Source organism: Phacochoerus africanus, chromosome 4, assembly GCF_016906955.1.
Source record: "Phacochoerus africanus isolate WHEZ1 chromosome 4, ROS_Pafr_v1, whole genome shotgun sequence".
NCBI lineage: Eukaryota > Metazoa > Chordata > Mammalia > Artiodactyla > Suidae > Phacochoerus > Phacochoerus africanus.
Window position 1 is genome coordinate 7,986,721 of NC_062547.1, and position 22,470 is coordinate 8,009,190.

Here is a 22,470-nt window from a genome sequence, read left to right on the forward strand (position 1 = left end):
AACGAATGATGAAGATGGCAGAAAGGAGGCCCTAGAATCTGAAACCTAGGACAGGGCAGTGGGAGAGAAGAGGGAAGCTGGCCCTCCGTTAGCCCCACCCCGGGCTGTAGTAATGCCAGGTGCCCTTACCACGGCAGCCCAAGGGGGCAAAGGGACTGATGAGAGTGGTAGAGGAGCTGGACACAAGCCCAGACCTTCCTTTCCCAGGTGTCTTACCTGCCTCTCCCAGCTGCCCCCGGGGGCCTCCCCAGGCCCCAAAGGGAGCAAACCCCAGGAAAACCCCTGGCTGTCCCCTCTCATCTCCTCTGACAAGGGGTGGCCCATATGACCCCTCTAACTGCAGAGCTGCTTCCCGGCATAGAGGCTGGCCCTGCTTTCTTAGAGATGGCCCCTTCCCTCCCACCCCCACAGACACGCAGGAGGGTGGAACGTACCCTCAGGCCCCTGGAATCCAGGGTTGGAGGACCTCAGAAAACCTGAGTCCTGGAGAGGAGAAGCGGTGGGGCCAGGGCAGGGAGATGCCTCCAGCAGTGCAGACAGCCCTTGCCTCCCTCTTCTGGCCTTTCCCAAGGGGATGGCATGGAGAGGATGATGCTGGACCCAGCTCCAGCGGGGTCTCATGGGGGCTGCCTTCCTCTGCCAGCACATCTGCAGACCCCTCTGGCCCCAGGGGGCTGTAGAACCAAGTGCCTGCTGCATTCACGGCCCTGTGCAAACCCCTCTTCTTCCCAGCTGAGCACAGTCCGTGGAGCCCATGTTCCTAGTGCACAAAGGGGAGGGGAATGGACATCCCCAAGGTCATGCTGCTCGCAGCTGGAGGACCAGGGCGCCAGCCAGCCTCTCTCTGGCTCCATAGCCCTGTTTGTTGGTCTTTGCTTTCCTGCCTTGAGATGGAGGGGAGCTGCCCAGCTCAGCAGAGGCAGAGCCCACCACCCAGAAGGTTCTCCATAAATACCTGGGGTGCAGGCCTGCTGCTGGCCCCCTCGGTCCTTGCCTCAGCCCCAGGAATTCCTCCCTAGTCCCTCCTAGGGGGATGGGAGGAGAGGAGGGGCAAGTGATGGGGCCGTGGGGGAGGTGCGGTAGGTTGGGATTGGCGAAGGGAGGCCGGCTGGGCCTGGGCCAACCGAGCTCAGGCTCCAGCGAGCGCCAGTCGCCTCGCAGCCTCGCTGCCGCTGCCGGCTGGCGTGCCTTTATAATAAATAACAGCAAATAGCCGATCCGCAGGGCATCTTTCACGCTGGTGGCTAATAACACGGCTATTAATGCCCCCGCAGACGGCGTGCGCGCTGTGCGGCGCTGACGGATGTCCCGGGCCCTGGTGCAGTCATAAATCAGCCCCTCTCCTGGGGAAGAGCGTGGGGAAGTGTCATTTTCCATCTTGGTAATGAATCGGGGCTTCCCTGCCCTGCCCAGGGCGCTGTTGATAGAGGTTGCCTGGGATTTGTGTTTGGGGAGGCACGAGCCCTCCCTTCCTGGCCTTGGGGGAGCTGAGCTGGGAGGGGTAGACCCGCCCCTCGCAAGACCCTACCGCCTCGAAGTCATGCTCACCACCCGCTATGTGACCTCAGGGCGTGCTCTCTCTCTCTCTGCGCCCCATCATGCCACTCTCATCAACAAAGGGGCTGAGCTGGAGGCCAGAGTAGATGATGCCCAGGGGCCAGCAGGTGCCAGGCCATGGCTGGTGGCTTTGGATCAACCGCACCGTGGGTCCTCCTGGTCAGGGCAGGGGCAGGCCTTGCAGGAAGGGGACTTGCGGACCCTCTCCAGTAGGACGGGAGCAGGCGCCATGGCCAGCGGCTAGGTTTCCAAAGGTCCCGCCTTCCCAAGGCCTCGCAGCTACCCCCTCTCTGGTTAGAACTCAGAAGGGCTCCAAGTGAGACCTGCCCCAGGGGCAACAGTTTCCTCCAGAAAGTACATCCCTTACACCTGGGGTCTCCCTGCCCTGGGGCAGAGCCCAGGAGTGTGGGGCCACCAGGTAGGTAGCTAATGACCCCTCCCCTGGCAAACAGATGCCACTTGAACCGCATGCATGGGGTGGGTGGGATGGAGCTGAAGACCTGAGAGCCATCCCAAAGAGGACGGGTCCCAGCTGTCCCTTGCATTGTGCCCTCTCTGGGCAGGAGGAGCCCCAGGCCTTCCAGGGCCACCCAGAGCCCATCAGCATTGGTCTTACCTCCCTCTCTGCAGCCTGGGAGCTCGCGTTGATGCCACGCTTCCGTCGGGGTGGGCCTGGGTCGTGCTTACATTCCAGCCCACGAGCCTTGGCACTCGGGGCGTAGACCGCAGACCCGGGCTCCTGGGTGGTGTTGGGGGTGCTTGGGCCGCAGGGAGGAGACCCAGTGCTGCGCTCTGCTGGGCTCCTCGTGTTCAGACGTGGCTGCGGGTCCAGAGCAACATCCCCCACGCCCCTGGCCTGGAGCACTGCTGGCTTCTCCCCTCCGAGGAAGGGGCTTGTGTGAGGGGCCGGCAGGGGCGCCCCCCGGGGCCCCAGGACTCCCTAGCGAGGCCTGAAGGTGTTCTGGGCCCCTGCCGCCCAGGCATGCCCTATGACCCAGCGTCCATTCCGGGGAGGGTGGCCTCACCGCCCCCTTTCAACTTTCACCCTTTTGTCTGTTGGCCACCACCTCCTGTGCAAGGCTCCTGCGTGGCTTTTACCTCTTTTTCTTTACCAAGTTTTTGTTTTTTGTTTTTTTAATCCCTTTAAGTCACTTGGCGGAATGGGCTCTGGCGCAGAGAGCGTTCTTGCGTGACAGAGCCGAGAAGGAGCCACCCTCCACAGAATCGGTATTCCTGCCACTCAGGCTGTGTCTCCGGGGGGAAGGAGGGGGCCCATTACCCTGCTGAGGAGTTCAGATGTTCACGGCGGGGCTGGAGCTGCTGACATGCGCTGCCGAGCTGTCAGGCCTCACCTGCCCCTCCTTGGGAAGATGTTGGGGCCGCTCAGTCCTGCTTGGCTGCTCCTGTTTGTGGAAAGGTTTTCCTGCTGGGGAGGTGGGGACGGCTTATTCCTGCTTCATCCCCAGCCTTGTCTGTCCAAGAAGGGGTCCTTCTCACCCACTCCCTGCCTTCTCACCTGCCAAAAAATAATAGAAGTGATTACGCCCAGGGAAATGAGGAGCCAAGCAGGGACAGGCAGGCTGGGCTGCAGCCCCCTCTCCTCTCATCCCTCTGAAACCTGTTTTCTAGAAGCCACTTTCCCGTGATCTGGGAGGGGGCTGGGATTGTTCTCTGCCATCTCCTTCTCTTTTCAAATCCAGATAACAAACAGCTGGCCGTGCCAAGCACCCTTCCTCGCCGCTCCCTGCTGTCCCTTTTCCTGGGGGTGGGAGGACGGGGAAGAGATAAATGAAGTTCTGAGAGCTCCTGGCCATGCAGCGGCCGCCCGCCTGGCCCAGAGCTGGCTCTGCTTCCCCCAGCACCTGCTCCTCTTGCTAAATGTCATTCAAAGGCTCCAACTGGGCCACCATTGCCTCAGCTTCCAGAATAAGCGCTGCCCTTCCCCGCCGTGGGAAGCGGGAGCATCAGGGCGGGGGTGGGGGCGCATCTCTGGGCCCCCTCCGAGGCCAGGGTCAGTGCTCTGCACCCCAGCTGCCCTCTGCCCGCACCCACCCCTCCCACAGGGACCCCAGGGGCAGGGCCGGCGGTTCCGCAGAATCCAAAACAACCCGAGCCTCCGGATCGTCTCTCATTAGCGTGGCACGTTGAAGGCTCACCGGCCGGTGTCTGCATTCGGCCTGCAGGAGCCCTCTTTGGAAGAGGGCTTTTATTACACATCTGAGAGTGTTAGCTCTGGTTTGAAATCCGATCCAGAAGAGCTCGGCTGCATCTGGGCACTTTTCTTTGTAGGGCCGAAGGTGGCTGATTTGAGAAATGTGTGTTGTCTGGGGCTGTGGCAAATAAAAACAAGGATATTTCAGGTGCGTGTTTTAGTAAGTCTAGAGCGCAGTTGCGGGGGGTCACTGCCCACTGGGTGCCCAGCCTTGCAGGGGGGTATGTGGGAGGAGCTGCAGGTGCAGGCCAGGAGGAGGGCAGGCTGAAGCTGACGGGGTGACGGGGTAATAAGCAGGGAGCCCCTGGGACAATCTTCCCCAGGAGCAAGGAGGTTTGAGAAGCAACAAGGTTTAAGAGCCCAGCAGCCCTGAATGGCTAGGGTCTGGCAGATACTCGCAGACGGGTGGGGTGCAGCCCCCCGGGATGGGGCAGGGTAGGGACCGGGCAGGAGGGAAGATGAGGACAAAGTCCCCACACAAGGCTGGGCTCCAGCCCTGGCCTTATTGCTGTTACACCCACGTGGTTTCATCCAATTATAAATTGTAATTTCTCTATGAGAGCGAGAGATGGAAAGAGTCCAGTGAGGTCATCCGCCTCCCTGGCCAGGGCACGAAGATTGTTTGGTACCTTGGGGGAAGGGGGCAGAGGCAGCTGGGCCTCCGCATTTAGAGAGGATGGTGGCAGAGCCCTCGGAGCCCAGAGGCTCCAGCCAGCCATGCCCCTGATCTAGAGTTCCGCCCTAGAAAATAAGAATCCAGGAAGGCAGCTTCATCCTGCTGGCGTCAGGTCCTTCCCACAGCCCTCGGGATAAAGGCAACACTCCTATGGCAGCCTCTCTAAGGCCCCACAGAGCCTGGCCCTGTCTGCCCCCACTGCCACCCCCCTGCCCTGGCCTCATCTCCCACCATCTCCCCCTAACTCCCCTCCTGCAGGAGTCCCTCGAACATTACCCCTCACCTCCTCCCCGTCTGCGGGGTTGCACAAACCACGATGGCCATGACATAATATCTTCTTTCTTCATTTGTATTTTGTATTGGAGTGTAGTTGATTTACAAGACATAACATCTTCAAATGAATTGTCTTCCTGGTTCAAGGAAGAGGCCGTATCTGCTCATCTGAGGCTGATCCCCCAGTGCAAGAGTCAGTGCCTTGCACACAATAGGTGCTCAATAAATGCAGCTAGTGAACTCCCCACTCTGGGTTCTTTTAGGAAATCAAAGAGCCTGTCCGCCTTGTGCATTCTCGGGCCCCCTTCCCTGAACCCCCTTCTCTGTGTGTGGTCCTGCAAAGCCTCCTGGGAACCAGGCAGCACTGAGGATACGGGCTCCTTGAGTGTTTCTGTCCTGGGGGAGCAGGTGCCTCTGGAGTATGTGTGTGTACTGCCAGGGCAGCCAGGCTGCAGGTGTGAGCGCTCCATGTGTGGGTATGTGAGGGTGATCGTTTGTAGTCGCCTGTATGCACTGGGTGCAGGAATTTCTACCTAAGTGAGCCCTCCTACACACAGCCACCGAGAGGGCCCCAGGGGGCACACTGTTGGATCAGCCAAGCTGAGGCCACACAGTGCGAGCAAAGTCAGTGTTGAATGTGGGCATTCTCTGAGGCCAGTTGACCGAGGACAGAGTGAACTGGGTGGTCTCAAGGGCTCAGGAACCGGGAGTTGCTCCTTAACTAGTTCTGGGCCTTCTGACCACGGGACAGCCTCCGCTCACCCTCCCCGCCTCGGCCGTCCCTGTCCCCATAGGTCTGGTCCCTGCATTTGGGTGCCAAACAACCATTTTTTGGGTCAATGTAATAAAAGCTTCCATCTGTAAGTATTTGAGACACTTACACAATTTTACTTTTTGTTATAAATAACAACATCATAGCTGTATTAAAAGGAATTTGAAAGGAGGGAAAGAAAGCCAAGTACACAGCCCCACACTGCAACACACACTGCCTTTTGGCCGGATCTGTCTGCCTGCACACATACACTTGACAAGGGGACAATGTCCCTTATCCTTTTCCAGGTCATTTCTGCTTTGCTATCTCCCCAAGCCTTGGGAAAACCCAGCACAGCTGGCAGAGTAGGGAGGACTGTCCCCACTGTGCAGGTGCAGTGACACTGATAAGGAGGGAACTTGTCCAAGTGTGTGTGACCTACATGCCAGTCAGGACCTCGGACTCCAGGCCAGTTCCCTTCTCCCTGACATGACACCAGCAGAAACACAAGATGGCCCTGAGGCCCATGTACCCAAGAACCTTGGGTTTCTCCTGAGTCCCTCTCATTGCAGTCATCCATCCAATCATCCATCAACTATTTGTCTCTTCATCTCACCATCCATGCAGCCACCCATCCATCCGTCCGTCTGTCCATCCATCCATCCATCCATCCATCTATCCAACCATCCAACCATCCATCCATCCATCCATCCATCCGAACAGCCCTCTATCCCACCCTCTGTCTCTTCATTCATCCATCTACCTAGCCATCTTTCCATCTATCTGTCCATTTTTCCATCTCTACATCCATGCATCCATCTGTACTGAGACCCGTCATGCTCCTGCCACTGTGTTAAACTCAGGGACCCAAAGAGGAACCCCGTCCTCCAGGAGCTCGTGGTCCAGCGGAGAAGCCACAGTGTGAGACACACAGAGCACCAGCAGGGCCAAAAGCCCTGGCTGACCCGATCTGGGTGTGGGGGTGTGGGGGCAGCTGGAACACAGGGGGCTTTCTGGGGAAGGGGACACTGAGTGTGATGCTGGGGTCCTCTAGACTCCCATGTCACAAAAGTCATATGTGGATTCAACGACAAGCTAGAGTGGGGCTGGTGGGGCCAGGGTTCCCCCGTCTAAATTTCAGGGCCGCCGCCCAGCTTTGGAGCTCAGGGCCCCCCCCTGAAGTGGAATGCTCTTCAGCTTTACGGTTCGGTTCGGTTCGGTTCGACTGCCTTGGAGAGCTGTTCTCACTGATGTTAATTTCTACATTAGCAATTAGCCCTCCTGCTTCTTTCCAACCTCTGGCTCTTTGGGATGGATTTTTATGTGTGTGTCATTAATCAGACGCCTATATGTACTGCTGGAAACCCAGGTGGGCTTTATGGCTGGTGACTTAGCTGAGTGGCATTTTAAATGAACAACACACCTGCCCCCCTCCCTGGGCAGAGCTGCCCTGTGGCAAAGAGGGCAGAGTTTAGATCACTGTAAGCAGGTCAGAGCTGGCGGGAGCTAGGAGACCAGGGGTGTTCTTTCATTTTAGACTCCCAGGCTGAGGTCAACATCTGTATCCGACCTTTAGAGATGAAAAGTCTCTTTGTGACTCAAACCCAGAATTTGTTCCATGGCTGCTGACTCCCTCCCACCAGGATGGCCCTCCTCAGGGTCTGTGCCTTCTCCCCCACTGCAGGGTGTAGGTCACTGCTCGCCTGTGCCAGCATGGACCTGGGTGCTACTGGTCAAGTTCTCTCTCTCCAGGGGGCAGAGGGCTGGGGGCCGGGGCCACAGGGCAGGGAGAGCTTTTCCTTTGGGAGTGTGGACTACTCTTGTAACAGAGTCAGCATGCTAGGGGGTTGAGCAGGAAGGGCATTTCAGGCTGAGGGAACAGCATAAGCAAAGGCTCTGAGGCGAGAGGGCTTGGTGCAGTGAGAAGGCTGGTGTCCTAGAGCTCTGACTTAGAGGGAAGGGCTCTAAGTTGAAGTGGGAGATGGGATTCTGGCCTTGAGTGTTTTGGATGCTCTGCTGAGGGGCCTGGTCTTCATTCTGAGGGCAGTGGGGTGCCAGCAAGGCTGCCCAGGCAGAGGGGCAAGATTGGAGGGTACCAGGGTGCATGAGAGGGGACCCTTGAGAGGCTGGGACCACAAGGCAGGGAGTGTCCTCAAGAGCAGAAGTGAGGAGCAGAGGGATTGAGGCTAAGGGGCTGACTCAGAGGCATCCCTGAAAACAGGCCTGGGGGCTGAGGGGGTCCCCCCCGTCCCCTCCTCACTGGAGGATAGCCAAGTGCACTGGTGACCACACCAAGTAGCTGGGGTCTCAGAATCCTCTTGGGGAGGGGTGCCAGTTCTAGGTGCCCTGGGGAGGGCAGCAGGAAGGCCCCCAGAGGGGGCCTGTTGGTGGCTCCAGCTCCTCCCTCTGCACGCGAGGCGGCCCCACCCTGCCCCCTTCTCACTCACTCTGGCCCCCAGGCTTGGCACCGCAGCATGGCACCTGCATAGCATAGCAGGTGAGAAGGGGAGGAGGTGAGAGAGCCTGCATTCGGGCGTGAACCCTCCAAGCCTCCACTCTGCTAATTAGACCATTTCCTGATAAAACTCAGGCTTTCAGGGATGGGTGTGGGAGCCAGTCTGCAGGCAGCTGTAGGAGCCCACACCACCTGGCTGGCGCCCCCCTCACAGGCAGATCACTGGGAACCGGGTGGGCAGTGCCCAGAGCAGAGAAGCCAGCGGCTCCAGTGTCCCAGGAAGCCACTCTTCAGGGACAGAGCCTCTCTGGAGAAAAAACATGGGACTCCCACTGTGACGGCTGTCCTCCCCGCTTCCCTTGACATGTGGGCCAGAGCCAGGACCTGGGGAGCAAGGGCAGCTATGGCCAGAGGTGGCCTGGGACTTGACTCCCATCCCCTGGTGCTAGGCCAGCAGAGCGGGCCAGGGGCCACCCCAGCCTGGACTATCGGCCATGCCGCCCCCCGGCCCCAGGCCCAGCAATCCCTCCCTGCGCTGTCTGGGGGCTCTGGCCGCCTGGCTGTACCAGTTTAGGGTGCCTTCCCCACAGTGTGGCTGAGCATTGGGGACCTAGAAAGGCCACTGAGCAGGCAGCGGTGAGACAGAAGAGCCAGCAGACGCCTGAAGAGGCCTCCAGCGCCTGGAGTGAGCTCGCGTCTTTGAAATCTCCCAGCCAGCGGGCGGCTGGAGCTGCGAGAGGGGGCTCAGGCTGGTCAAGGGCGGCTGGCGCTCAGCCGGGCGCGTGACCACTGCTCTCAGCCTCTGGGCAGGGAGGCCCTCGAGGGGGCTTGACGGCTCTGCTGTTGGGGGCAAGGGGAGGGGGGGCACAGGGCCCTCCAAGGCCTGTCCTCCTGCCCTCAGGAGGGGCGCCGTGGCCAGAGCCCACCCATGCAAGACAGGACACATTCATGGCCTTTGTCCCCACCACCCCTGCCGCAGGCTCCTGTGAAGGAGCTGCCTGCTGCTCCGGTCTACCTCGCAGGGCTTGTTGTAACTCGGTTTCCATGCACGAGGGTCTGTGTCCAGCCCGTGGCAGCCCGGCGAGGACGAGTCTGGTACAGCCAGCAAAGGCCAGGCCTTTCTCTGGAAATTGGCCTGCTTTTGCTGGCAGAACAGTGGCTATGCCTTTCCGCTGTGCCCCGCGGTGAGCTCTTAGCTGAGGGGGCCCTCAGCGGGTGCGGGCGGTGGGAGCCCCAGACAGAAGCCCCCGTCCCCTCCTGGTCACTGGCCGGCTTCCGCGTGCGCTCACCTGGGCCCTAGACCACCCTGCCCACAAGATGGGCCCCACACAGTGTACAGGCCACAGCTCTCGAGCAGGTGTTTGAAGGAGGACTTTGCTGGTATGTCTGGTGGGCTTGGGGACCATGGGGGTCACAGTTAGAGGCCTCCCAGGGAGCAGGCTGAGGTGCTTTCAGAACTTAGATTCTGCTCAAGGTCCCCCTCCTCTGTCACCACTGCCCTCGGCTCTCTCTCCAGCCTCAGATTCGTACGGCACAGGCAGGTACCCAGGGTTGAGCATGCATCCCAGGGACCCTCAGCACCCTGCCAGCTGCTGCATTGGCAACGCCAGTCCTCCTTAGACCTCCACCACTGGCCACACACAAAGCCATGAGCTGGGGACTCCAGGTCACACACCTGTGGCTCCGGTGCAGCTGGTGGAAACTGTCCACTCCCCTCTCGCCAGCTGTGCCAACCTCCCACCCCGAGGGACAGGCTTCCTGTTGCCCAGCTCCCCCCAGCTCTTCAGCTTCCCTGCACCGGCAGAAGCCCATGCCAAGGGATTTTCGCCTCTGTGTTGGAAATCTCTCACCCCCTCCCCTCCTTCCCGTAAACTCACTCTCCAGCCCGGAGCAACAACGCCACGCGCCCAAGCCAGGCGGCCAGACTTTGTTAATATTTACAGCGAATGGCTCAGGAAGCTATTAGCTTCCTTTTCTTGTTGTTAATTGAAAGAGGAGAAAATGGTTGTAACACTTCAAAAGGACTTAAAGCAGAGCCTGAGAGACCAGCTGAATTGGGAGGAAGGGAAAAGAGAGAGACTGTTTTAAATAAAGAAAGGAAGCCTACACCTCACACGAGGGTGACCGACGCTCCTGCCCGGCTCTGCAGCCGCCTGGCTTTCCTCTGAGGTTTCCTCGTTGCCGCTCATTGTATATTTTCCTTTTCATTTGGGAATCTGCCTTAAGGATAGAAAGAGGAAGAAAAAGGATTCACAGTGCACTTTGTTAATAACGGGACTCTTTGAGGCTGCAACTAACAAGCCCCCGGGTACCTTTGCTCCCGGAGCACATGGGCCGGCCTTGCCCAGCAGCCTCGCCTCCCAGGATCCAGGCCCGGACAGGGAGCATCAGGCTAAGGAGATTCCTGGGTGCCTGACCTGCGTGTGACCTCGTGGAAGCACTTGCGCCTCGGTACCTCCCTCACCCCCATGGGCCCCAGGGACAGCAAAGGCTGCCGTGGTCACGGGGTGTGGGAGGACTTACTGAATCCTGGTGGACAGGGAGCTGGGAGTCCAGCATTGCCAGGTCTCTGGCCTTTGCAGTTGGCCTCCCCGAGCCCCATCTCCCAGAGAGAAATGATCCCTCTACCACACGGGTCTGGTTAGCTTCTGGAGTCTGACCTACGATGCAAGCAACCAAATGGCTCTGCCAGCTCCCTGCAGTCAGATGGGGCAGGTGGGCTGACTCAAAAGGTCTTAGCTCTGGGGGCCCTCCAGGAAGGGAGCACGAGTGAGCCAGAACACACACCCCCCTTTGTCCCCAGCCTGCTTTAGAATGGCCTCTTGGGCCCCCCTGGCATCCTGCTTTCTACTAGCCTGGCCTCCTCTGGGTCTGCAGAACAAGGTGGCCGACGGCTCCAGGCGCGGAGGGCCCAGCTCCTGGGTCTGGGCAGGCGGCATGAAAGGAGGGAGAGACGGCACATTAAAGGAGGGCCTCTCCCACCTGCTCCTTCTCTGCTTCTGCCCCAGTCGGACCGGACAGGAACCTTGTTCAGTCTGGGCTCGGGGAGAGGCGCAGCCACACTGAGGGCAGGAGGCCCAGGGGGTGGGAAGCAGCTAGTTCAGTGACAGGGGGCAGTGACAGGGGTGGGACAGTTCAGGGAAGAGAGCCAATTCCCTGCCCACTGTTTTCTGGACAGGTGACCTGGACATGGAAGACCAACCTGTTCTGAGAGGGATTCAGTTAAGGGAGAAACCTGTAACAGGCACAGATGCCCCAAGATGAGCCAGACTGCCATTGCAGGGGTACCATTGCCACTGCGTGGCAGTGAGGTGGGCCCAGGGTGAACCCATCAGGCGGGGGCCTAGCCAGCCCAGGCTCCCTTCCCCGGAGGTCTGCTCTTGCAGCCAGACTGCTGTTCCCTCTGGCTACCCCCACCCAGCCTCTGTCCACCTCCTCCCAGCCCTGGCCCTGGCCCCCCCACCTGGACTCACATTGTCTTTAACCCCCGCCAGTGACCTCTTAAGGGTAAAGGCTGTGTGTCTGCAGCGCCAGTGACAACTTAGCTAACCTGACTGAGTTCTTTCTTTCTTTTCTGTTTTTTGCTTTTTTTTTTTTTTTTTTTCTGCTTTTTAGGGCCGCAGGTGTGGCATATGAAATTTCCCAAGCTAGGGGTCAAATCGGAGCTACAGGTTCCAGCCTACACCGCAGCCCAGCCATAGCAACACCAGATCCTTAACCTGCTGAGCAAGGCTAGGGATCGAACCCACAACCTCATGATTACTAGTCGGGTTCGTCTCTGCTGAGCCACAACGGGAACTCCCTGACTGAGTTCTGAGGACAGCCCAGGTACAGGGAGCTAAGTGCTTTACATGGATGATAGTACTAATACAGCAACAGCCGCAGCAGCCCCGTATTAAGCCCGAGGCAGGCACTATTCTTCCTTCACCTCACTGAACCCACAGGCACTATCATTACCGTCTCAATGTCCCACCCGAGGAAACAGAGCTATCCAGGAGGCTGCCCAAGGTCACACAGTGGGTCCGATGCAGAGCCGGAACACAAACCCACTCTAGTCTCGACCCTGTGCTCAAGGCACGTCTCCCGCGTGGCCAGGACTTCAAGGCAGCGCTCCCCAACCCGGTGCACGGGGCACATAGCGTGTTAAAGGCTCTGAGAAGTCCCGTCTCAAAGACACCAGTTGAATGGTTTGCTCTTAGCTGTTACCTGTTAACCTCCCAGCTTTCGCATGTTCTTCCGAACACGCCTTGGGAGACGTGGTAGGAAGACTGGCGAGCGTCTGCCATGCGCCCACGCTGGGCGGTGGTGAGGGCAAGCATGTCTCTGCCCTCAGCCCCCCCAGGCCCCACTTGGTGCCTGGCACACAGGAGGCACATACACTAGCAAACGAGGGCCCAAGGAAGGAGGGAGCAGGTGTGTAGCTGCACTGGGGCCACGGCAAGCCACAGGTCCTGGCCAGACACAGCCTCCGTCCTAAGCCGCCCCCTCTCCTCCTGCAGCCCTGGATCCAATGTCGCCCCTTCTGGCCTCCCCCCTCCCCCCAGCGGCCAGGCCGAAACAGGCCCCATTGTGCCTCCTGGCCGGGTCGGAGCCCTCTGCCCCCACCCCAGGGCCCCTGCCAGGCGATGTACCACTTCCCTTCCCTTCCAGCTCTGCGGCTCCGGCCTTGACATTCCGATCACATCCCCCAGCCCTGCCTGGAATGCTAATCCTCCTAAGATGAAACCATCCGTGTTTAATTTTTTTAAGAGCCCGGCAGAAAGAAAAGACAGAGTAGAGGCATTAGTGGTGGAAGTTGGGGCCTCCTTGAAGCTGTGTTCAGAGCTTCTCTGGGCAGCTGCCTTGAGAATGTGGGGTGCCACTCCTTCCCCATGGTCACGACACCCCCAATGAGGGCAGGAGAGAGCTGGCCCCGTGCATGCTGCTAGGTAACCCAGGACCTCCTGACAGTCCCCAAAATAGGCCACGCAAGGAGGCAGCCCATTTTCCAGTGGGTGGGGGCCCAGGCTGGCCTTCTGAACACACCAGGGCAGGCTGCAGGCCTTGGCTCGGGAGGCCTTCAGAAGGGAGACCCCTAATTAAGAGGGGCAGCCAGGCTACCTCTCCCCTGTCCATTGTTTGCAAGTTAGGTTTCTGCCCAGCTCCCTTCAGAAGATGGAGCCAGGCCACTGATTGGGCTGGGGTCACAGTGGGGACAGAGGGAGGGCTGGGGGGCAGGAGCACCTGGGAAGAGGGACAGGGAGGGCGCTTCCGGGCCAGATGACCTTGGATGAGCCCTTCACCTCTTGGGGCCTCAGCTGGGGCACTAGGATGAGGCTGCAGGGATAGGAGGGCGGCTACAGGGAGAGCAGGTGGTTGACACCTCTGGAGTTGAAGGTCAGAGTTGAACCCCTTGTGCAACTTCAACAGCTGTTACGTGGGCCCGTGTGTTCTGTCTCTGAGCCGCGGTTTCCGTATCCATGAGGCGGAGTAAAGAGGGACGCGCCCTCCCAGGCCTGCGGTGACGGTCAAAGGAGGCGCCTCGCAGGTGCCCTAAGGACCAGCCAGGCCCCCTGCGCCCTCACGGAAGCCCCAGCGACAATGGTTAGTGCAACCTCTGAGACAGATGCTCTCAGTAAACTCTCCCCTCGGCTTCCCCCGCCCCTCAGGCGGCCTGACACCCACTCCCTCTCCCCCAGCCTCAGCCCGGGCCCCTCGACCCTCAGGCTCCTCCCGCGGCTGACTCTCCCTCACACCAGCCCTGTGCTGGGGTGAGCTTAGCTCGGTGCCGCCTCCCCCTCACATCCATGTCCCCAGAGGGAAGAATGAAATTGTAGTGGCAGGAAACATGACAGAACACGAAACATGATGAAATCAGCTATGTAAATTGTGAAATCCAAATCACAGCCCTGTGCCTTCCGCAGCGCGGTAAATGCTGGCAAAGGCCCCAGGGACCGGAGACCCCGTGGTGCACGTCTCCAGGCCACCGAACCTCTGCCCGGGGCAGGAGCAGGGGCGGGGGCGTGAGTGGTGGCTGCTGGCGGCTCCAGCTGCCCGCCAGCCACTCCCGCCCTCGCCCTCCTCCTCTGGCAGGCAGGGTCCTAGAGACCCCTGACCGACCTCGAGGCCTCAGCAAGACACCACTCTGCGCGATTTCTGCCCTGGAGCTCACTGCTGGGGATCAGATCCTATCTCGTCCCTCCCCGCATCATCCCCCAGCTCACATCCTCTCTCAGGTCCTCCCTGAGGACCCCTGCCTCAGGCCCTGCCCCTGGGGTCCCCCATGAGACAAACCCCAACTTCTGCTCTTCCTGGGCCCCATTTCAGTCTCCCGAGGCCTCTGGCTCAGAACATGGGCCTGATTGGTGGGCAGGGACAAGCCTGGGGCCAGTCAGCCCTTTAGCTGCCCGCTCCCTTTGCTCTGCTTCAGGGATGCCCTGCGGCCAATGCGCCAGCTTCTGCCACCTCCCCGTGCGCTGGGCCGCCGGCCCCCCTCCCCAGCCCCCACCCCGGCTGGCACAGCCACCTGTGAGCACAGTGCTGGTGCAAGGAGGGTGACTCCAAGCAATTTTTTGGCCACCCCACCTCTGCTGCGGGGCTGCATCGTAAATTACTATTGACCTGAAGATGGCCGGGCTGGCGACGAGATAGGGAGATAAAGTACTGGGCTCAGTAATTGTGCCCTGCTGCCTAAATGTACTTATTTGTGGCTTTCCTACCCACTAGGAAACCTGACGATAAATAACTGCCAAGTATTAGGCTCCTGGATGGGAGGAAAAACACCCTTGGATCCATTTCCTGAGGATGGGCAAGGGCCAGAGACCCGCACACCCTCCCATCCACCCTGCTGGGTGATCTGACGCTCCCAGGCCCACTCCCTGAGGCAGAGGGCTCCTGCCCCACGTTACAGATGGGAAAACCGAGGCTCAGAGATGTGAGGTACCTTGGCCCAGGTCCAGGGGGACCCTCAGATCTGGATTTGCCCAGGGCTTTTCCAGTTTTAGCACAAATCCTGGGTGACCCAGGACAGTGGGTCCCCCTGCGCTGGTCTCACAGCAGAGTCAAGGCCAAGACACCTGCTCTTTTCAACCCAGAGCCGCTGGGTGCTCTTAACCGGTGTGAGGCGTCTTCAGCCTCACTTGCCTACATCCTGCTCCACCAAGGCCCTCGGGACTTCGAAGGCCATGCCTCCAGCTTTCTCTGGGCCCAGGAGGCTGCGGTCACCTGAGGGGTCCTGGAGCCCTGGCTTCCGGCTGGCTTGGCCATGGGGAGCCCCAGCGGCCGCGCAGAGGGAGGGAGGGCAGCCGGGTGGAGCGTGGACTCTTGGGCAGCATCCCTCTCCTGGCTTCTCTCTCTGGGCTGGTAACCTCTGCCTCCCCTCCGCCTCTGGCTTGCGTGGCGAATCTCCCGGGTGTGGCCATCCCAGAGCGCCCACCCTTCCCAGGCTGGTCCCCCGGCTTTGTGAACAGCCCCTCCAGGACACTCTGACCCCCTGCCAAGTGAAACGGGAGAGCCGCATTCACCCCCTGAGCGCCTACTGTATGCCATGCACATTCAAAGTCTTTTTCTGTCCGCACTGACCCATTTCATACTCTTAATGACCCTATGAGGAGGCATGTTGCTCCCTTTTTCACAGATAAGGCAACTGAGCCCAGAGAGGTTAAGTGACTTGCCTTGGGTCACACAGATGATCAGGCAGCCTGGCTCTGAGTCTCTGGATGGAAACATGAAAACCTAGAGAGGAGGAAGGATCTGCTTAAAGTCTTAAGGTCAAGAGACAAACAGTAAAGGGCTGTGCACCCTGGAGCCACAGGGACAAGAGGTGGTGCCGTCAGGAACTTCTAGGCAGATAGAGTGCAGCCCCTCACAGGCGTCCTGGTGCCAGAATGGATGCTGTGGGTACCTGCTAGCAGGATGCTGGAGACGGGGTGCAGAGGCCCGGGGGTGCCAGGAGCTATGATGAAAGGATGAGGCTGTGCTGAGCCCTCTGGGGTTGGAGGGGGACACAGATACCCCATTGGGAGCCCTGAGCTGGGCAGCCCTGCCCAGAAGAGCACAGGGACTGAGGCGTCACATGGCTCCACTGCTGACGGCCACGGTCCCAGCTGCCACATGCAGGCGAGAGTAGAGGCAAGCAGAGGAGGCGAGGCCGACGGTTACAGATGCCCCCTCCCCACCTTATCCGTTGTGGCCCACCCTCCCACGTGGCAGCCCCACAAGGAGCATCTTCGAGCCTCCCTTTCGCAAGTGAGGAATCGAAGGCTTCTAGAGCAGCATGTCTGGGGTCTCACAGCCTCAGAGGAGCAGAGCAGGGGCTGGACCTGGCCTCCCTGCCCCCAAGTCCCTGCTGCCCTTCCCCAGCCCTGCCCGGCAGCCAAGCCTCTAGACACACAGGCCCCTCCATCTCCCGGTTACGGCTCCCCGGGGCACCCGCCTGGTGTTTCCCCAGGGGAACCGAGCAGCTTTAATCGCCCCACCTGGAGGAGTCCCCAGGTGCCCTGCTTTAGTTTTGCAAGCACTCCTGAGTAACAGAGTCCCCGGGGCCCTGGGGTGGGGGCAGGAGACCCACGGGGGTCCAAGGTCTATGGGGAGAGCCAGAGGAGGAGGCTGGGAGAGGCCGATAGAGAGGGCAGCAGTGCTGATGTGGGAACCTGTCTGTCTAGCCACGCCAAGCTGGGTGACCTTGGGCAGAGTCCTCTCTGGGCCCTCGAACAGCCTGGACCCCCTCCTGAGCCTCTCCTGCCTCTCCCTTGACCCAGAAGCTAAGGGGCACTAAGGCATTGCCCATCCCCGTTCGCAAGGAAAGTGGTCAGTGGATCTGGTCATGCAGAGAGGTCCCCACTGGGCCAGGCGTCCCACCTCCAGTTATCCACATCCCGGCTTGGGAGTGAGGCTGCCAGGACGCTGGCTCCGGCTGTGCCCATTCCACGGGCCACTATCACCTTGGGGCATCTGTGGCAGTGCCTGGCAGCCCGGGACGTGGATCCAGGGGTAGGGAGGGTGAGGGGTGCACCCAGCTAGACCCTGCCCGTTCTAGGGCTCAGCAGACACGGGCTGCTCGGTGGGGGCCACACACCCCAGCCCCTCCCTTGGTCTTGGCTGCCTGTTGTCCTCAGCAAGCGGTTTGGGCTGTGTGTGTGGTGGCGGGGGGGGTGCTGACCCAAGCCTGGGGGGTGGGGCACAGTGGAAGAGGAGTGAGGTCTGGGGGGCAGCCCCATGAAGGGACCCCTCTGCCCTGATCTTCTCCCCCCTCCCCTCCCTGAGCAGCAGAAGCAGGACTTGCAGCCGGCTCGTTTTCCTCCTTAGATCCTGGGAGCCCTTCCATAAGGCCCTGTTCTGGGCACCAAGGTGGGGCTGGGGCCTCAGTGGGGCAGGAGGCCTGCCCACATGGGCTTCCAGGCCGGTGCATGCCCGCTTCTGCCAGACCTGCAGATCCCGGCCTTGCATCGCCGTGCCATCATTTATTTTAACACCTTTGTGGTCCGCATTTGGGTGCAGGTGAAATACAGCCCCAGGGGTGGGGATGTTAATTGTGCGCCACTGGTGCGGGACGAACATGCATCTGGGGGCGTAGATGAGGTGGCAGCCACCCAGGAGGTGGCCGCGTGGCTGCTGTGAAGGGTGGGGAGCCAGGCACCCTGCTTGCGTCAGGACTCAACATGATCCGGGGGCATCAGCCAGGAGACATGGGGGGGCCGCGGAAAGGGTCTCTACGTGGAAAAGGCTTCTCTGGTTTTCCTCTTTGTACCCCTGTGATGGGGAGCGAGGACAGCGTCGGCCCTGCCAGGTCAGGAAGGGCTGGCAGGCTCCCTCCTAACACCACTTCCAGTGTGGCCGCAGAAGTCCCAGGGGGCGGGAGGAAGGAGGGCGAAGTTAGAGTCCGGGGGGCATCTGGGTGAGTCACAAACCCCTCAGTGCTGTCGCCTGTGCTGCGGGCACGCTAATGCTCCCTCCTTGCTTCTCTCCCTCCTTTCTTCTTCCCACGTGACCCAGCATGTACCACGTGGTTCCTGGGCAGAGCAGGAGCCAGCAGGCAGGGAGGAGGCTGGCTCTGGGAGCTTCAGAGAGAAGCCCACCCACCTGGGGGCAGCTGGAAGGCAGGGGTGCATGAGGGCGGTATCTGCACTCATCCTGAGGGCAGCGGGGGTGCCTGGAAGCGGGGGACGGGGGTCTTGGGTGGATGCGAGAGTAGAAAGCTGGAGAAGGGCGGTCTAGGGCTGGCATGGGGCTGCTCTATGCTCTGGGCTGGGGGCCACCACTGAGCGCCAAGCGTGCAGGTAGACGCCCCAAGCGGGCATGTCTGGGCGTGGCTGACCATGCACCTTGCTCACTAAACAGCAAACCAGCAACTACGGGAGGCTTCCCTTGGCCCTGCGCAGAGGACCTTGGGCAGGGCAGCCAAGCCCCTCGTCCCCCACTCTAGCCCTGGGGCTCCTGTCGCATGCCAGGTGCAGCCCCCAGAGCTCCACGGGGAGGGGCACAGAAGGGAGGCCCCCGCTGCTCCTACAGCGGCCGCCCCGCCTGCTCCTCGGCTTCAGGAGACAGGAAGGAGCACCGGCAGCCTCTCTGACCGCGCAGGCGGGGCGGGCCCCAAAGGAGCCCGCTGCCTTTGTCCCCAGAACACTATCTCTATCACCTTCCTAATCCCCCACGGGCACCCCCCACCCCCACCCACTGCACAGCTGGCCAGAGAAGTTCGGAAACCCACCTACTTGGACCTGTCCGGGAAGAGGTGGAGCTCTGATTTGACCCCGGGCCTTTCTTAGAGCAGAGCTGCTCACAGCCCCACTGGGCCTGGCCCAGGCCTTCAGGGCCCCCAGCTGATGATACCAAGCTTCCACCTGGGACAGCCTGGCCAGCCCTTGGCCAACCCCAGTGGCCAGTGCCTGGCAGGAGCCACGGGCCTGTCGGTGCGTGACTGTCCCTTCTCCCCAAGACAGGCAGACCCCGCTGCCCCGCAGCCGCACGGAGAGTCAGAGTATGGGACAAGGCTATCCCTGCACCGGCCCACGCTGCAGCTTGTGGTGGAGCTGGCGGGTGGCAGGGGACAGACTTGGGAGATTTATGAGCTGGGTTAAAATTTAATTTGGGTGGAAGATCCCGGCCAGCCGATCCGGCTGCCCCAGACAAATGGCCTCGTCTCCGCCGGCTCCCGCCCCATGGTTGGGCCTGGCCCCCGTGCCAGCCACCCCCGCACTCCCTCCCCGGAAGGCAGGCCGCCGCCCCGCCGAGAAATCATAGCACCGAATTTGATTTGGGGCAGGAGCAGCGGGCACTGAGCCTTGTTTGCACTTCAGCTCCAAATTGAACAGGACAGAATGGGCTCTGGGTGGGAACTGCCTCTGCCAGGGCCTCCCTCGGGGCCGGGCCAAGCCCCCTCGCTGGGAGAGGCGGCCCGGGCACCACACCTGTCCACTCCCACGTGCCTGCCCCCCCGCCCAGATGCCCTCTGTCCTCAAGCCTTGTCTTCTGCCCAGAACCCCGATCCTCCCCTGGGCCCTGACTGCCTGGGCTGGGTTCCCAGACATGCTAGGAGATTTTATACAAGCGACTGAACCTCCTGGAGTCTGTTTCCGCATCTGTAAAGTGGGATCTCTTGTTACTAGCTGATGTAATAATGTAACCAGGGCCTGGGACATGGTAGTCACAGGGCAGCGCCCGGGCTGCCAGGGGGGTGCGGGTTGCAGAGCTGCAGAGAGTCTTTGACCTTCTAGGACTTTTGTGGTCTTGCGCCCCACCGGGGCCAGGGCCTCACTTCTTTGGCCCAGGGATGCTGCTCTGGGTCCACCTAGTCTGATTCGATAAGGAGTGGTGCTGGGGTCCCCAAAGCATGGGTGTGGAGGCCAAGGCAGAGCTGTGACAGCATAACCCCGTTCCCTCCCTGCTGATCCCCTGCCTGAGTGGCCCTGTCACGATTCTCACCCCACTGCTGTGTGCCGGGACCCTGCTGGGTGCTTTCCTGAGTGGGCACTGGCCACTGATTTTACAGAGAAGAAAAGTGAGCTCAGGGAGGTGAAGAAACTGCCCCCCTTCAATTTCTCTGCTGCCGCCAAGCTCCTGTCCATAGTGGGGGGGCTTTGGAGCGAGGAGGGGGAGCTGGGCAGCTCAAGGAAGGGGAAGGAGGAGCCCCCTGACCCCGGAACTCACACACACAACTGCGCACCCTGGTGCTGCCACTGGCAGAAGTCCAGGCCCAGAAATAGCCATGTCACCTTCCAAGGCTGGGTCCCTGTCGTGGCTCTGCCCGGGCTTGGGGAGGAGGCTGACAGGAACAGGAGGCTGCAGTAACCCGGGATTGTACAGGCAGGTGTGCCTGCACACCTGCACACCTGCACACTTGCCCACACCCTCCACATGTGCCCACTCGCAAAGGCACACATTCACACATGCATGCACGGTGGGAGGGCCAAGCTTCAGATGCCACTGTCCTGGCCTCCTGAGGGACCAATAAAGGTCCGGCCTAGAGCCACCATCTTTCTTCTCTAGCGCTGCCATGAGACCGTTCACACTGCCCCACAGCAGCGCCTGGGGGTTGGGGGCCGCCAGCTCCTGGCCAGTGCTGGACCTTAGCCGAGGCTGCCCAGCACCCTCGCACAGAGCTGGAGCCAAGGTGTTGAGGGGGGACAGGGCCCCTTGGGGGTTTCTTTTATCCTTTGGTCTCCCCCAGGAATCTGAGGTCCTTCTTCCAGATGCCTGGGGATCGGGGAGCCTGGACCCAGCCTCCCCCAACTGCACCAGTCAGTCCCACCTCTGCTCTAGACTGGGCTGGAGGGCCCTGTGTCCTCTTGCGCGGCGACCCAGCTGTGTCCCTTGCAAGCGCTGGGCTAATCCTGCCAGGGGGCTCCCCAGGGGGAGGGATTAACATGTCAACATATTTGCATTATACCAGGAGCAGCAGGAGCTTGGCTCTAAGAAGGGAGCAGCAGGGCGAGGAGCCAGAAGCTGCAGCGGCCCCCAAGCCCCACATGTGCGCCCCTTCCAACGCACCCAGCACCCTCCCTGGGCTGCCCCACCCCCAGCCCCACTGCATGCCAGCCTTGACCTTGGGAGACCCAGCTTTGGGCTGGGGCACTTCAGTAGACACACGCATATGCACAGACACGCACACGCACACAGAAGGGCCCAGAGACAGCCCTGTCCACGCCGTCTCCCCTCCCAGCTCTGACCTGGTGTCAGCATCTCACTGCAGCCTCTCATTATTTCCTTGTGTATTTATTTATTTATTCCCATCTCATCCTAAAGGATTTGCAGCAGCTTATAGACATACGACCTAATGCTAGAGCATCAAGAGGAGGGAATAGGTTGGGGTGGGAACACCCAGGTTCTGAATCAGACAGGCAGGCATGGGTTCAAATCCTGCTTGCTACGCATTTTTGCCCTGGAGTCACTTCACTTCTCCGCGCCTCAGTTCCCTCCCCTGTCAAATGCAGATAATGATGCCCACCTAGGGGTTGTTAGCGGATGAAAGGAGAAAGGGCAGGGAGACCTGTGGGCGCTGGCACATGGGAGGGGCACACAGCCCTTGGGCGCTGTTGCGGTTGGAGAGAAGATGAAGGAGAATTAAGTCAGGGAGGACAGATGGGGGTGGAAGAGCTGGAGCGGGCACAGCACAGCCCAGCTCTGAATCCTGTGGCCAGACGCTGGCAAAATCTGAGCTGCGGGCAAGCGGCCTGGACAGGAGTCTCAACCTTCTCAAATCTTGGGGTTCAGGGATTCCCCCCAGATTCCTCTCCAGAGAACCCCACTAACACCGCACATGCCCCTCTTGAGATGCCTAGAGCCTGCAGGGTGGAAGGGGGCAGAGGTCTGGGGTTCCAAGCTGGGGACCCCACCCTCACACCTGGTGCCTGCCCCCAGAGGTGGGGTCTACAGCTCCTGGCCCCTGAGCCTCCCCCCATATCCAAACCCCACTTCAGCCTTGAACTCGGTTCACTCCCCAAGACCAGCTCTTGGTCCCAACCTGACCTTCCGTCCTTTGGCGCAGCCCACAACTGTCCCCAACCCTCACCATCACCATCATCATCGCCTCCTCCACGGGGAGCTCCCAGCCTGCCCGCAGCGCGGCCTGGCTTCCCTGGCAGCCTTCAGCTGCTCCGGACCCCCCATCCGGTCTTCAGTGGTTTCCCCCAAATCCCCTTCCGGGGGCTCCAGGCCCGGCAGCCAGGAGGGGGTCAGGGAATTGGGCACGGGCCCCCTGGTCCACAGGCTGGTCAGGCGGCTTGAGGGGTGTGCAGAGCAGGCAGAGGCCCCCTCTGGCCCAGCCCAGGACACCAGAGCTCACATACTTTGTCATCCTGTCCTGGCAGGTGGCTGCCTGCTCTTTGAATGGCCAATTTGTTGACAAAGCCCTGGGGACTGAACGCCCATTAGAAACACCAGGTGGGAAGTGGCACCCAGGAGAGAGCCCAGGGAATTCAGTGCAGAATCCCCCCGACACCCACTGAGAGAGAGTGTGTGTCCGGGGGATTCTGCGGGTGGATCCCCCCATCCACCACTAAGTGGTCCCTGGAGCCATGACCTTGGCTTCCCATCTGTGACTTATCCTTCCTGTGGTTTCTCAGCTGCTA

The 22,470-nt window shown here is 60.5% G+C and overlaps 2 protein-coding genes across 2 annotated transcripts in view; one reads left to right on the top strand and one right to left on the bottom strand.

The window, feature by feature from the left end:
• MACROD1 (mono-ADP ribosylhydrolase 1) overlaps positions 1-22,470 on the top strand; it is a 149,424-nt gene that overhangs the window by 49,555 nt on the left and 77,399 nt on the right.
• The window catches only part of FLRT1 (fibronectin leucine rich transmembrane protein 1), an 80,866-nt gene that overhangs the window by 17,093 nt on the left and 41,303 nt on the right, over positions 1-22,470 (bottom strand). The window contains exon 2 of the mRNA XM_047775427.1: positions 2,174-3,073. The gene's annotated coding sequence lies outside the window, so the exon portion shown is untranslated. The remainder of the gene's footprint in view (positions 1-2,173; positions 3,074-22,470) is intronic.